The 17106-nt window shown below is 43.2% G+C and overlaps 1 pseudogene; it reads right to left on the bottom strand.

Annotated features, from left to right (window-relative positions):
* Positions 1-691: 691 nt before the first annotated feature.
* LOC110496787 (large ribosomal subunit protein mL39-like) lies at positions 692-16231 on the bottom strand (annotated as a pseudogene).
* Positions 16232-17106: the final 875 nt, after the last annotated feature.

Genomic DNA, 17106 nt, shown 5'->3' with positions numbered 1-17106 from the left:
ACACACACACACACACACACACACACACACACACACACACACACACCTGTCCCAAAGCAACAGACACAACAGCCGCTCTGCCCCTGACGGTCGAGCAGCACAAACCCGTCTTTGTGTGTTAGCAAACTGCTGACCACTCAATACACACACTTTGCACACATACCGTCAGCTGAGCAGTTAAAGGCCGCAGATGGGTGTGTTAGTGTAAGGCTTTAACATACTCGAGCATGGCACGGACCACAGCTTTCATTCCACACAGAAGACAGATGGCTATATCACACACTACAGGTCACCAATTCATTTGACTTGGTTTCAAATCCCTGGCAAGCATGAAAGATTAAGGAACAATAAACTGGGCTGTGCTGTGGCAACCGAGTAGGTTCTGTCCCTCACTGGGCGCAAACCAGTTACGTTCTGCACAACAAGACTTTGATTCCATATCAGCTATTATGTACAGATCTAGGATCAGCTTCCCCTACCCCATTCATTAGTGGGGGAAATGCAAAACTGACCCAAGATCAGCAACTTCATTCTACACCACATCAGCTACACTGTCATAAACCAATAACCCGCTTAATTTTCAGCAAACATTTAGTATACAGAGGAGAGGGGATGATTTCCATACCTTATACATTTTGTACACATTTATTTCACAAATATTACAAAGACATATATTATGACAAGGTTATAGTCATGATCCTTGCTGTGCGGTAGGGGGAGGAGACTGTTCAGGGGCAGAGGGCAGAGTCAATGTATCTGAAACGGCTTCATTGGCTGATCCTGTGGGCACCTCAACCTGCGGAGAGGGAGAGCCAATAGGATTAAATCGGCAGTTCAATAATTAAGTATAAATAGATACTGATAGGGAATCTTAAAAGGGATACTTCACTTTTTAAAGGATCACTTTACTCAAACATATTTTAGAATGTTGTTCATTAGTCAACTGTTGATATGGACCCAAACAATCGTGCACGTCAGCAGTAAAGATTTGAGATACTGTAGAAACCTTTCAGTAAAAATAAAAAAGTGAGATCAGGATGGGTTTTAACTCATTTTGACTTACCTAGGCGGTGTTGTTTTATCCAAACCACTCAAAATAATGTGGAGCGATGTGAAGGGGGAAGCGTAACCTGATTCTCAGAACATTTGTAATGCACCGCTAGCTGGTACGAACTATTTCCACTGGCATTGCGACATGCTCCAAAAATACTAGCCAGGAGACTCTGGACGTTGTTGAATAACCAGCTAACAAACTTAAAAACAGTTCAGATGAAATTGCAACATCTTAGGTATGTCGCATATAAGCTACAACGCATATAAGCTACAACTTATATACTTATATACAACTTACAAAAAAAGTGAACTTGGTCTTTAAATTGTGAAGAGTAATATTTTCTTACCAGGTTCTCTGCACTGCTCCTCAGTTTCCTCCACACAGTGTGGTGGACCTAAAGAAAGAGAACAGGATACATAAATTCAATGACTCACTCAGTGACACTCATTCACTCAGTGACACTCATTCACTCAGTGGCACTCATTCACTCAGTGGCACTCATTCACTCAGTGGCACTCATTCACTCAGTGGCACTCATTCACTCAGTGCACTCAGTGGCACTCATTCACTCAGTGGCACTCATTCACTCAGTGGCACTCATTCACTCAGTGGCACTCATTCACTCAGTGGCACTCATTCACTCAGTGGCACTCATTCACTCATTCACTCAGTGACACTTATTCACTCAGTGACAATCGAACAAATCCAAAGATGCTTCATACATTGACAGAAACAAGTCCTGCAGATTTGTGCACATATGTACCTGTAGCTGGAGGGGCAGTGAGAGCCCCTGGGCCCGGCGGTGGAGACCCCACTCGCCCTCTCCTAGAGGGTGGATGGCAGTGACCTCATACTTAGCGCACAGCCCTGTCCTGGCCACCAAGGGGCCCCCACTCAACAGAACATGGTCCCCCCACACCTACGAGACAGACAGATAGGAGGTGAGACAAGTATGTGTGTGTCATATGTGTATGAGAACATAGTGAAGATGAGTGTGTATTCAATAAGTGTGAGTGAGTTCTACCACGGTACAGTTCCTGTAGCTCACCTGTAGAGCATCACTGTGCCTTTAGGACTTTGTGCCTTTAGGACTTCTCCTCCACTTCCTCCTGCTTACACCTGCAAACACAGACACAGACACAGGCACAGCTAGAACACTGAAAGAGAGAATACGAAACAGAGTAAAAATAAGTGCAAAAGAGCTATGAAAACATGGAGGAAAAGGGATAGAGGGGAAAATATTGCAAGAGAAGAGAGGTTTCGAAACTGGCTTTGCCAATAGGCCTTCTGCCCAGAAAAATGCTAGGAGGTTATAACCGGTTATAACAGCATGTAACAAGCTGCTACCCCTTTTCAGTCCTCCGACAGAGGGTACTGATGGCCAAATTCAATACCTTTGCATTATTTCGGCTTGTCTTGTATATTTTATCCCCCAAAAATGATACAATTGAACAACAGAGGGTATAGAAATAAAGTACCTGCTGTGAGAGAAGACCTCCAGGGCCACAGGGGGCGCCACCTCCAGAGGCTCCCAGGGCAGGTCCCGATGGATCAGCTGCTGAGCACCACGTGTCAGAGAGCGCAGGGACTCCTGGGACACACACAACACTCTCAGGTCATTTCACTTTGCTTAACACGCATGCACAGTGGTGTCCGAAATTATTGACACCCTTGATAAAGAGGTAGGTGTCAAAGTTATTGACACCCCTAAAGATTCTTATGAATAAAGTAGTCAAAGTTAAGTAATTGGTCCCATTTTCCAAGCACGCAATGACTACATCAAGCTTGTGACTCTACAAACTTGTTTGATGCATTTGCAGTTCGTTTTGGTGTTTTGGTTGTGTTTCAGATTATTTTCTGCCCAATAGAATTTAATGGTAAATAATTAATTTTGGACTTACTCTTTTTGTTAATGAGAATAGAATATATTTTTAAACACTTCTACAATAATGTGATGGCTACCATGATGACGGATATTCCTGAATGAATCGTGAATAATGATGACTGAGAGGATCAAAGATCATACCCCCAAGACATTCTAACCTCCTCTGTTACTGGCAATGGTGAGAGGTTAGCATGTGTTGGGCATATGATTTTATAACCCTCTAACTTTCTCACTCATCATTATTCATGATTTATTCAAGATTATCCGTAATGATGGTAGCATTCAACATTAATGTAGAAGTGTTTAGAAACATTCTATTCTTATTTATAATAAATATGCCTCCAAAGTTACATAATACATTATTTACCATTCATTTCTAATGGACAAAAACGCACCACATCACAACAGAATGCTCCTGAAGTTACTGCGGAGAGAGATAGCATACATTATATGTATTATATACACTGTGTACACAAAACATTAGGAACACCCTCCTAATATTGAGTTGCACCCCCTTTTGCCCTCAGAACCGCCTCAATTCGTCCCGAAGCCACTTGTCCCAAAGCCACTCTTGCCTTGTCTTGGCTGTGTGCTTCGGGTCACTGTCCTGTTGGAAGGTGAACCTTCACCCCAGTCTGAGGTCCTGAGATCTCTGGAGCAGGTTTTTATCAAGGATCTTTGCACTTTGCTCCGGTCATCTTCCTCTCTATCCTGACTAGTCTCCCAGTCCCTGCCGCTGAAAAACATCCCCACAACATGATGCATTCAGTCTTGGTTTCAATTTTGGTTTAATCAGACCAGAGAATCTTGTTTATCATGGTCTGAGAGTCCTTTAGGTGCATTTTGGCAAACTCCAAGCGGGCTGTCATGTGCCTTTTACTGAGGAGTGGCTTCTGGCCACTCTAACAGAAAGGCCTGATTAGTGGAGCACTGCAGAGATCTTGGTCCTTCTGGAAGGTTCTCCCATCTCCACAGAAGCATTACACGCATTTCCCTACACCTGCAACAGCATCTGCTAAACATGTGTATGTGACAAAATGTGATTTGATTTTTGAACTCTGGAGCTCTGTCAGCCTCCCTGACCAAGGCCCTTCTCCCCCAATTGCTCAGTTTAGCCAGGCGGCCAGCTATAGGAAGTCTTGGTGGTTCCAAACTTCTTCCATTTAAGAATGGTGGATACTGCAATACTGCAGACTTCAATACTGCAGACATTTTTTGGTAACCTTCCCCAGATCTGTGCCTCGACACAATCCTGTCTCGAAGCTTTACGGACTATTCTGTCAACCTCATGGCTTGGTTCTTGCTCTGACATGCACTGTCAACTGTGGGACCTTAGACAGGAGCTTTTTGGGAACAGCTTTTTGAAACATCTGAAGGATGATCAATGGAAACAGGATGCACCTGAGCCCAATTAAGAGTCTCATAGCAAAGGGTCAGAATATTTATGTAATAAGTTATTTCAGTTTTTTCGTTTTGTCATTATGGGGTATTGTGTGTAGATTATTCTAATCAATTTCAGAATAAAGCTGTAACATAACAAAATGTGCAACTAGTCAAGGTATCTGAATACTTTCCCGAATGCACTGTCTATTGCTGAGTAGAAACACAAGAAACACCCCAATCCCCATAGGATTCAGTTCCAATCTGTTAACTAGATGCCAGTCATTTCCTGATGTTTTTTTAATGAAAATGGTAGGGACAACATGGGTATGAGTGTTTCCTGGCATTTACCTAGCACCTCTGGGACTCTGAGCTGCTCCACAGAGAAGTCCTCTTTAAAGGAATCCTGAAGGACCTGGCCCAGGAGGGCTGCACACGACCGGCAGTATGCCTAAGGAGGGAGAGGCCACACACACACAAACATAAACCATCAGCCACAGCCACATTAGTCTGAGACCAGCCAGTCACCAACGCCAGAAAACCACCACTTAGGGGGCAAATATGTCTGGTGTCAAAAGTTTGCCGTATAGAGTATCTATGGCCCTGTACACTACATGTACATTGCATAAATGTTGGTCTTACCTAGATTCGGCATCTCATAACATAAGAATGCAATGACTTGACGTCTAAACACATTTTTACATTATTTTTGCTTACTTTAACCTAAAGAAAAGTATTGAAACAAGTCAGAATATCTTAAAACAAAACCAATTATCTTCATGCATTTTCTAGGTGAGCCAAATCAACTCAAAACAAGTAACTGCAGTTTGTGGGTAAGCAAAACAAGTATTATATACAGTGCCTTGCGAAAGTATTCGGCCCCCTTGAACTTTGCGACCTTTTGCCACATTTCAGGCTTCAAACATAAAGATATAAAACTGTATTTTTTTGTGAAGAATCAACAACAAGTGGGACACAATCATGAAGTGGAACGACATTTATTGGATATTTCAAACTTTTTTAACAAATCAAAAACTGAAAAATTGGGCGTGCAAAATTATTCAGCCCCCTTAAGTTAATACTTTGTAGCACCACCTTTTGCTGCGATTAAAGCTGTAAGTTGCTTGGGGTATGTCTCTATCAGTTTTGCACATCGAGAGACTGAAATGTTTTCCCATTCCTCCTTGCAAAACAGCTCGAGTTCAGTGAGGTTGGATGGAGAGCATTTGTGAACAGCAGTTTTCAGTTCTTTCCACAGATTCTCGATTGGATTCAGGTCTGGACTTTGACTTGGCCATTCTAACACCTGGATATGTTTATTTTTGAACCATTCCATTGTAGATTTTGTTTTATGTTTTGGATCATTGTCTTGTTGAAAGACAAATCTCCGTCCCAGTCTCAGGTCTTTTGCAGACTCCATCAGGTTTTCTTCCAGAATGGTCCTGTATTTGGCTCCATCCATCTTCCCATCAATTTTAACCATCTTCCCTGTCCCTGCTGAAGAAAAGCAGGCCCAAACCATGATGCTGCCACCACCATGTTTGACAGTGGGGATGGTGTGTTCAGGGTGATGAGCTGTGTTGCTTTTACGCCAAACATAACGTCTTGCATTGTTGCCAAAAAGTTCAATTTTGGTTTCATCTGACCAGAGCACCTTCTTCCACATGTTTGGTGTGTCTCCCAGGTGGCTTGTGGCAAACTTTAAACGACACTTTTTATGGATATCTTTAAGAAATGGCTTTTTTCTTGCCACTCTTCCATAAAGGCCAGATTTGTGCAATATACGACTGATTGTTGTCCTATGGACAGAGTCTCCCACCTCAGCTGTAGATCTCTGCAGTTCATCCAGAGTGATCATGGGCCTCTTGGCTGCATCTCTGATCAGTCTTCTCCTTGTATGAGCTGAAAGTTTAGAGGGACGGCCAGGTCTTGGTAGATTTGCAGTGGTCTGATACTCCTTCCATTTCAATATTATCGCTTGCACAGTGCTCCTTGGGATGTTTAAAGCTTGGGAAATCTTTTTGTATCCAAATCCGGCTTTAAACTTCTTCACAACAGTATCTCGGACCTGCCTGGTGTGTTCCTTGTTCTTCATGATGCTCTCTGCGCTTTTAACGGACCTCTGAGACCATCACAGTGCAGGTGCATTTATACGGAGACTTGATTACACACAGGTGGATTGTATTTATCATCATTAGTCATTTAGGTCAACATTGGATAAAAAAAATCCTAGAGGAAAACCTGGTTCAGTCTGCTTTCCAACAGACACTGCGAGACAAATTCACCTTCCAGTAAGACAATAACCTAAAACACGTCCAAATATACACTGGAGTTGCTTACGAAGACGACATTGAATGTTCCTGAGTGGCCTAGCTAGAGTTGACTTAAATCGACTTGAAATCCATGGCTAGACTTATAAATGGCTGTCTAGCCATGATCAACAACCAACTTGACAGAGATTGAAGAATTAAAGTATACATGGGCAAAAATTGTACAATCCAGTTGTGCAAAGCTCTTAGAGACTTACTCAAAAAGACTAGTGATGCACCAATATGACATTTTTGGCCGATACCAATATCTGACATTTTCCTTGCCAGCGTCGTCCAGGTTTGGCCGGGGTAGGCCGTCATTGTAAATAATATTTTGTTCTTAACTAACTTGCCTAGTTAAATAAAGGTTACACACACTCCACACTGACCAAAAAGTTACTTTGTTGGCATTTACGTATGTCCCCATTACCAGTAAAACATCATCAAAACCTGTTTATTTCACTTACTTGCTGTGCTGTTTTGTTGTTAATTTGTTTAGTCGTTTCATTCTCAACCAGGATTTCTATGGAACGCCGTTTGGGTCTTTGCCTGTCAAATAACACTGTTTGACGGGTCAAATAAGCTTGTTGACCATTCAGGACATGAATATGACTGCACATCACATAATTGAATGCGTTCATTCATTTTTTTATGTAGTTATTACACAATCAGTCGTATTTCATATGTCACAATGATTCATCGATGCGTATGCTATGATGCTGGTAAAGTTGTCTTGCACACCTACAGTGCTGGTCATAAAATAAAGCTAGCTAGCTCATGGATGCAAACAATGTTCTTCCCTAAAAACATAGCAAAACGACAATCTGTTTCAGTAGCTATATTCATCTAAAATAACAAACCGCAAATTCCACTATTTTGCCTACTCCTTATTGTTGCTCCCTTCACAACACGTAACCCGGTCCGGTCGAGCCGCACTAGCCAGATGAAGCTAGCTGGCTGCTTATAATGTTAGCTTTGAGCAACAGGGTTAAGTAGCTGGCAAGCTATTTATTTTCATGAACTGAAGTTCAATTTCAATAGGCATACAAAAATACTTACTCACAAGGATTCCTAAATCATTGCTAAGAATAATGAAAATGACTGCAGTTTCTACTGGTCATTGTTTTGAGGCTGGTTGTATTGGTGCTAGCTAGTTATCAAGCTAAAGATAGCTACCCCAGAAGTTGCGGTCGAACAAATTATGCTTTATTACCAACAAGTTATTGTAAACACATCGTTCGTGGCCGGTGTTTGCAGACTTTTTTGTATATCTTTGACAGTGCTACTGTGTCTTTTTTGACACGCAAAGGCCCAAACGGTGTTCCATAGTATGTATGGCGCTATTACTGTGTAAATCCGGTAGTGCAAAATCTGAAAAATAGCGCACTTGGTAGTGTGTACCTGTGCTGGACCAGTCAGCGAAATCCAACATCACCCACGACAGAGAATGAACGGTTGATTGTCAAGGGCAATGAATTCCATTATCATGGCTTTAATGGATTTCGCCTTTTGAGTTGTCTCGCTGAAATGTTCTTACTCTTTCAAATGACTGCCCGACTTGTTGACTGCTCAATCCACACAGCAGACATTGTGGGCTAGGTTAGGAATGCTGTGTTGCACGTGTAGCGCAAAATTTTACATGGCGTCATTACGTCATTTACCTACGTTATATAGGTATGCACGTCAGCTTTGACATCGGTTTTGCACATCGGCATTAAACTAGACATCGGCTGATACTGATGTTGGCATTTTTAGCTAATATCAGCCGATTCTGATATGTTCACCGATATATCATGCATCCCTACAAAAGAGGTGATTCTAACATGCTGACCAGACCAGACACGTCGCGCGAGCGAGCGTCGCAAAATAAATGTAGAAATCCATGTTATTCAATTATTGCATCCACACTGCTCGCGCGCGCCAACGAGCGTCTGCGTCATTCCTATTTCTGACGCAGATCGCGCTGCAAGTCCTGCCTCTCCCATCTCCTCGTTGGTTTATAGAAGCAGGTACCCACGTTCCATCTCCTCATTGGTTATACCCACGTGGGTGATTGAAAGATGAAATGTTTTGCCGGTTGTTGTGGTAAAAGTGTAGATGCCAATCACGATAAAAGTCCAAATATGAAAAAGCCTGGAAGGAGGAGAGATGACTAGAAACGATTCGGTTGGCCGTTTTATGTGTGGATTAATTGTCAGAGTAAAAGACCTTTTACATTTCAGGTGAAATAACAACTCAATGTTTATATCCCAAGACAAATTAGCTAGCAACAGCAAGCTAGCAAAATAGGACAAATTAGCTAGCAAGTGCAAGCTAACTAGCTAAATTGCCATACATGTTTAATGCTTTTCGACCTGTCCCCAAATTAATGTAAATGGTTCAGAGTTTGTTTTGATATTTTAACCTGCGTGTCGTGATCACGTTTGGTGTAGGGGGACAAAATACATTTATGCACGATAGCACACGATGGCGCACATGCGCGCAGACGGTTTGGGTTCCGTGTAACAGCCTACAGACGGTAGGTTATTAAGGTCACAGTTCTGAAAACTTAGGACACTATAGAGGCCTTTCTACTGACTCTGAAAAACACCAAAAGAAAGATGCCCAGGGTCCCTGCTCATCTGAGTGAACATGCCTTAGGCATGCTGCAAGGAGGCATGAGGACTGCAGATGTGGCCAGGGATATAAATTGCAATGTCCGTACTGTAAGACAGCGCTACAGGGAGACAGGACGGACAGCAGATAGTCCTCGGAGTGGCAGACCATGTTTAACAACATCTGCACAGGATCGGTACATCCGAACATCACACCTGCTGGACAGGTACAGGATGGCAATAACAACTGCCCAAGTTACACCAGGAATGCACAATCCCTCCATCAGTGTGCAGACTGTCCGCAATAGGCTGAGAGAGGCTGGACTGAGGGCTTGTAGGCCTGTTGTAAGGCAGATCCTCACCAGACATCACCGGCAACAACGTCACCTATGGGCACAAACCCACCGTCGCTGGACCGCTGACGAGTCGCGGTTTTGTCTCACCAGGGGTGATGGTCGGATTTGCGTTTATCTTCGAAGGAATGAGCATTACACCGAGGCCTGTACTCTGGAGCGGGATAGATTTGGAGGTGGAGGGTCCGTCATGTTCTGGGTGGTGTGTCACAGCATCATCGGACTGAGCTTGTTGTCATTGCAGGCAATCTCAACGCTGTGCGTTACAGCGAAAACATCCTCCTCTCTCATGTGGTACCCTTCCTGCAGGCTCATCCTGAAATGCATGACAATGCCACCAGCCATACTGCTCGTTCTGTGCATGATTTCCTGCAAGACTGGAATGTCAGTGTTTTGCCATGGCCAGCAAAGAGCCCGGATCTCAATCCCATTGAGCACGTCTGGGGCCTGTTGAATCGGAGGGTGAGGGCTAGGGCCATTCCCCCCAGAAATGTCCGGGAACTTGCAGGTGCCTTGGCGGAAAAGTGGGGTAACATCTCACAGAAAGAACTGGCAAATCTGGTGCAGTCCATGAGGAGAAGATGCACTGCAGTGCTTAATGCAGGTGGTGGCCGCAATAGATACTGACTGTTACTTTTGATTTTGACCCCCCCCCCCCTTTGTTCAGGGACACATTATTAAATTTCTGTTAGTCACATGTCTGTGGAACTTGTTCAGTTTATGTCTCAGTTGTTAAATCTTGTTATGTTCATACAAATATTTACATATGTTAAGTTTGTTGAAAATAAATGTAGTTGACAGTGAGAGGATGTTTCTTTTTTTGCTGAGTTTATATACAGGGATAGACGGATATACATGTAAAGAGGGCTGACAAGTGACTGGTAGCAGGAACATATAAATACTCATGGTAATATACTAGTGGTAAGATATACAGTGGGGCAAAAAAGTATTTAGTCAGCCACCAATTGTGCACGTTCTCCCACTTAAACAGATGAGAGAGGTCTGTAATTTTCATCATAGGTACACTTCAACTATGACAGACAAAATGAGAGAAAAAAAATCCAGAAAATCACATTGTAGGATTTTTAATGAATTTATATGCAAATTCTGGTGAAAAATAAGTATTTGGTCACCTACAAACAAGCAAGATTTCTGGCTCTCACAGACCTGTAACTTCTTCTTTAAGAGGCTCCTCTGTCCTCCACTCGTTACCTGTATTAATGGCACCTGTTTGAACTTGTTATCAGTATTAAAGACACCTGTCCATAACCTCCAAACTCCACTATGGCCAAGACCAGAAACAAAATTGTAGACCTGCACCAGGCTTGGAAGACTGAATCTGCAATAGGTAAGCAGCTTGGTTTGAAGAAATCAACTGTGGGAGCAATTATTAGGAAATGGAAGACATACAAGATCACTGATAATCTCCCTCGATCTGGGGCTCCACGCAAGATCTCACCCCGTGGGGTCAAAATGATCACAAGAACGGTGAGCAAAAATCCCAGAACCACACGGGGGCACCTAGTGAATGACCTGGAGAGAGCTGGGACCAAAGTAACAAAGCCTACCATTAGTAACACACTACGCCGCCAGGGACTCAAATCCTACATTGCCAGACTTGTCCCCCTGCTTAAGCCAGTACATGTCCAGGCCCGTCTGAAGTTTGCTAGAGAGCATTTGGATGATCCAGAAGAAGATTGGGAGAATGTCATATGGTCAGATGAAACCAAAATAGAACGTTTTGGTAAAAACTCAACTCGTCGTGTTTGGACGACAAAGAATGCTGAGTTGCATCCCCTGTCAAGCAGGGGGTGGAAACATCATGCTTTGGGGCTGTTTTTCTGCAAAGGGACCAGGACAACTGATCCGTGTAAAGGAAAGAATGAATGAGGCCATGTATCGTGAGATTTTGAGTGAAAACCTACTTCCATCAGCAAGGGCATTGAAGATGAAACGTGGCTGGGTCTTTCAGCATGACAATGATCCCAAACACACCGCCCGGGCGACGAAGGAATGGCTTCGTAAGAAGCATTTCAAGGTCCTGGAGTGGCCTAGCCAGTCTCCAGATCTCAACCCCATAGAAAATCTTTGGAGGGAGTTGAAAGTCTGTGTTGCCCAGCAACAGCCCCAAAACATCACTGCTCTAAAGGAGATCTGCATGGAGGAATGGGCCAAAGTACCAGCAACAGTGTGTGAAAACCTTGTGAAGACTTACAGAAGACGTTTGACCTCTGTCATTGCCAACAAAGGGTATACAGTGCCTTGCGAAAGTATTCGGCCCCCTTGAACTTTGCGACCTTTTGCCACATTTAAGGCTTCAAACATAAAGATATAAAACTGTATTTTTTGTGAAGAATGAACAACAAGTGGGACACAATCATGAAGTGGAACGACATTTATTGGATATTTCAAACTTTTTTAACAAATCAAAAACTGAAAAATTGGGCGTGCAAAATTATTCAGCCCCTTTACTTTCAGTGCAGCAAACTCTCTCCAGAAGTTCAGTGAGGATCTCTGAATGATCCAATGTTGACCTAAATGACTAATGATGATAAATACAATCCACCTGTGTGTAATCAAGTCTCCGTATAAATGCACCTGCACTGTGATAGTCTCAGAGGTCCGTTAAAAGCGCAGAGAGCATCATGAAGAACAAGGAACACACCAGGCAGGTCCGAGATACTGTTGTGAAGAAGTTTAAAGCCGGATTTGGATACAAAAAGATTTCCCAAGCTTTAAACATCCCAAGGAGCACTGTGCAAGCGATAATATTGAAATGGAAGGTGTATCAGACCACTGCAAATTTACCAAGACCTGGCCGTCCCTCTAAACTTTCAGCTCATACAAGGAGAAGACTGATCAGAGATGCAGCCAAGAGGCCCATGATCACTCTGGATGAACTGCAGAGATCTACAGCTGAGGTGGGAGACTCTGTCCATAAGACAACAATCAGTCGTATATTGCACAAATCTGGCCTTTATGGAAGAGTGGCAAGAAGAAAGCCATTTCTTAAAGATATCCATAAAAAGTGTTGTTTAAAGTTTGCCACAAGCCACCTGGGAGACACACCAAACATGTGGAAGAAGGTGCTCTGGTCAGATGAAACCAAAATTGAACTTTTTGGCAACAATGCAAAACGTTATGTTTGGCGTAAAAGCAACACAGCTCATCACCCTGAACACACCATCCCCACTGTCAAACATGGTGGTGGCAGCATCATGGTTTGGGCCTGCTTTTCTTCAGCAGGGTCAGGGAAGATGGTTTAAATTGATGGGAAGATGGATGGAGCCAAATACAGGACCATTCTGGAAGAAAACCTGATGGAGTCTGCAAAAGACCTGAGACTGGGACGGAGATTTGTCTTCCAACAAGACAATGATCCAAAACATAAAGCAAAATCTACAATGGAATGGTTCAAAAATAAACATATCCAGGTGTTAGAATGGCCAAGTCAAAGTCCAGACCTGAATCCAATCGACAATCTGTGGAAAGAACTGAAAACTGCTGTTCACAAATGCTCTCCATCCAACCTCACTGAGCTCGAGCTGTTTTGCAAGGAGGAATGGGAAAAACTTTCAGTCTCTCGATGTGCAAAACTGATAGAGACATGCCCCAAGCGACTTACAGCTGTAATCGCAGCAAAAGGTGGCGCTACAAAGTATTAACTTAAGGGGGCTGAATAATTTTGCACGCCCAATTTTTCAGTTTTTGATTTGTTAAAAAAGTTTGAAATATCCAATAAATGTCGTTCCACTTCATGATTGTGTCCCACTTGTTGTTGATTCTTCACAAAAAAATACAGTTTTATATCTTTATGTTTGAAGCCTGAAATGTGGCAAAAGGTCGCAAAGTTCAAGGGGGCCGAATACTTTCGCAAGGCACTGTATAACAAAGTATTGAGATAAACTTTTGTTATTGACCTGGCTGGTTTTCCTTTTGTAGTCTGTGATTGTCTGTAGACCCTGTCACATACGTCTCCTCTCTGAGCTGTTGAATTGGGACTCTATACTGATGTTTTTCTTGTTTGATTGCCTTATGGTGGGAATAACTACACTGTTTGTATTCTGCCAGATTCCTAGTCACCTTGCCATGGTTAAATGTGGTGGTTCGCACTTTCAGTGTTGTGCGAATGCTGACATCTATCCACGGCTTCTGATTAGGGTAGGTTTTAACCTTTCTAAGATATTGGTTCCCATTTGGGACTCTACCCTCCCACGTTCAGATGGAACGGTGGCGCATGGAACGCAAAAATATTCTTAGAAATATTTAACCTCCACACATTAACAAGTCCAATAGCTCAAATGAAAGATAAACACCTTGTTCATCTAGCCAGCAAGTCAGATTTCTAAAATGTTTTACGGCGAAAACATAGCACATATATATGTCAAACCACCACCAGACACAGCTCATTTGAATAGTCAAAACATGCAATCAACAAACGCAGGATTAAAAAATAAATCGTTCACTAACCTTTTGAAAATCTTCATCAGATGACAGTAATAGGACATGTTACACAATACATTTTTTTTTTCAATAATATGCCATTTATATCCATAAATGTCCATTTACATTGAGTTCATGTTGAGAAATTACTCAAAAATGTCCGCAGGAAATCTAGGTAGCGCGGCAAGATAACGTAAATAGACATCATAAACTTTGACTAAATATACATGTTCTACATATAGTTAGAAAGATACACTGCTTCTTTATGCAACCGCTTTGTTAGATTTATTTTTAACGTTACAGAAATCGCACACTATTCAATATGCTGAGACGGCGCTCAGATACAAGCTACATTTCTCCGTAATGTTGGAGTCAACAGAAACACAGATTTCAGCATAAATATTCCCTTACCTTCGATGGTCTTCGTTCAGAATGTTCTGGAAGGCTTCATACTTACCCAATACATTGTTTGGTTTCAAGTCTTGCGTCTTTGTATTAGCTACTGCTAATAACATCAGCTGAAATGCACCCAAAATGTCCTCTGGTCTGGAAAAGTTGCGCATCAAAACTTCAAAATTACATATTATATGTCGACTAAACAGGTCAAACTAAGTGCAGAAGCAAGCTTTATGATGTTTTAAACACACAAAACAAACTTCAATTCAATCGGTCATCGTCTGTCCTTCTCTTGAGTGCTGGAACAAAGGAATGGCTGGGACCAATTCGCGCCACAACGCACAACATATTTTCTGATGGCACGCACTAATTTCACTCCCATAGGGCCAATTTGAACGATTTAAAGCTCTACTGAATGAGGACATCTAGTGGAAGACATAGAAAGTCTCCCCAGAATCATAACTGGTTGGGAAGGGTGGGGGCGATGACGTCAAAGTTGCTCCAACTTTCATGACCACAAAAACTAGTTTGGAAGAATGCCTGCCCTGTGAGTTCTGCTATACTTACAGACATAATTCCAACGGTTTTAGAAGCTTTAGAGTGTTTTCTATCCAATAATAATTATTATATGCATATATTAGCAATTTTTGACAGATTTGTTTTTCAGTTTACTAGGGGTACCCAATCCCTCCAAAGGGGGCATATGTCTGCCATATCCTTAACAGGAGTCACAGTGCGTACAACATCTCCTATACACTTCCTGATAAACTCACCGTATCAGAAAATTTGTCAATGTTATTCTCAGAGGCTACCGGGAACATATCCCAGTCCACGTCATCAAAACTATCTTGAAGCGTGTATTTTGATTGGTCAGACCAGTGTTGAATAGTCCTTAGCACGGGTACTTCCTGTTTCAGTTTCTGCCTATAGAAAGGGAGGAGCAAAATGGAGTCGTGATCAGTTTTGCCGAAGGGAGGGCGGGGGACGGCCTTGTAGTCATCCCGGAAGTTGAAGTAGCTGTCACGTCTGCTCCCACTTTTCCCTCTCCCTGGCGCTTGAGGGCGCCAGGTTGCCCTGCATCACACACTCCTGCCATCCATCACGCACACCTGCCTTCCCTCGTCATGTGCATCAGCGTTATTGGACTCACCTGGACTCACTTATCATCTGTTAATTTCCTCCCCTATATTTGTCAGTTCCCCAGCTCTGTTCCCTGCTGCTGCATTGTATTGTTTTTGTCTTTAATATTAGTTTGCTGATGCTGCTCCTGTCTCGTTCTATGTTCGTCTTTATTAAATGTTTTACTCCCCATACCTGCTTCGTCTCTCCAGCGTCATCTCATGTGACAGAATGCAGCAGCCAACATCGGGGAGTACTGGTGTTCCGGTTGGTATGGTGGCATCGGCTCTGGGTCGCCATCGATGGAACCGGGGGTGCCTAGCCAGCTCGTTAGGCTTCCACGCCCTAGCTGGCTCAAGTGGTTTCCTTACCTCGGTTGGCTAGGCGGCTTCCCATCCCACGTCACTCTCCACCGGATCATCAGGCTCCCTCTCTGCAGCGGGATCGACAGGCGTCTTGCCTCAGCTGGATCGTCAGGCTCCCATGCCTCAGCCAGCTCGCCAGGCTCTGACACTCCTGCCGGTTTGTCGGGCTTCCACGCCCCAACCGGCTTGCCCCAGCGTCCATATCTTGGCCGGCTCGTCCAGGTGGGACGGCGGGTGGCGCCCCAAGAGACGTCTTGTCACGTCTGCTCCCGCTCTTCCCTCCCCCTGCCACTTAAGGGCGCCAAGTTGCCCTGCATCACGCACTCCTGCCATCCATCACTCACACCTGCCTTGCCTCATCACGCGCATCAGCATTATTATCACCTGTTAATTTCCTCCCCTATATTTGTCAGTTCCCCAGCTCTGTTCCCTGCTGCTGCATTGTATTGTTTTTGTCTTTAATATTAGTTTGCTGACGCTGTTCCTGTTTCGTTCTATGCCCGTCTTTATTAAATGTTTTACTCCCCGTACCTGCTTCGTCTCTCCAACGTCATCTCATGTGACAGTAGCAGTGGTTGAGTGTTTTAGCAGCGTGAGTACTGCAGTCAATATGTTGATAGAACTTCGGTAGCATTTTCCTCAAATCTTCTTTGTTAAAATCCCCAGCTACAACAAATGCGGCCTCAGGATATGTGGTTTCCAGTTTGCAAAGAGTCCAGTGAAGTTCTTTGAGGGTGGTATCAGCTTGAAGGGGAATATACATGTCTGTGACTATAAGCGAAGAGAATTCTCTTAGGAGGTAATACGGTCAGCATTTGATTGTGAGTTATTTTAGGTTGGGTGAACAAAAGACTTGACTTCCTGTATGTTATCACAATCACACCATGGGTAGTTAATCTTGAAACATACACCCCTGCCCGTCTTCTCCCGGAGAGATATTTATTCCTGTCTGCGCAATGAACTGAGAACCCAACTGACTGTACGGACTTAGACAGTATATCCCGAGAGAGCCATGTCTCCGTGAAACAGAGTATATTACAATCCCTGATGTCTCTCTGGAAGGAAATCCTTGCCCTCCGCTCGTCAACTTTATATCCAGAGATTGAACATTAGCGAGTAATACACTCCTATCATTAATGTGTTTGACTATTATTTTATCAAATCAATAAACTACGTTTAATTATTATGATGATTACATTAATCATGTA

The sequence above is a fragment of the Oncorhynchus mykiss genome, chromosome 18, assembly GCF_057628025.1.
Source record: "Oncorhynchus mykiss isolate SJ-2025 chromosome 18, ASM5762802v1, whole genome shotgun sequence".
Taxonomy (NCBI): Eukaryota; Metazoa; Chordata; class Actinopteri; order Salmoniformes; family Salmonidae; genus Oncorhynchus; species Oncorhynchus mykiss.
The sequence above is the reverse complement of the archived record's forward strand: the minus strand, read 5'-3'. Positions and strand labels throughout refer to the sequence as shown.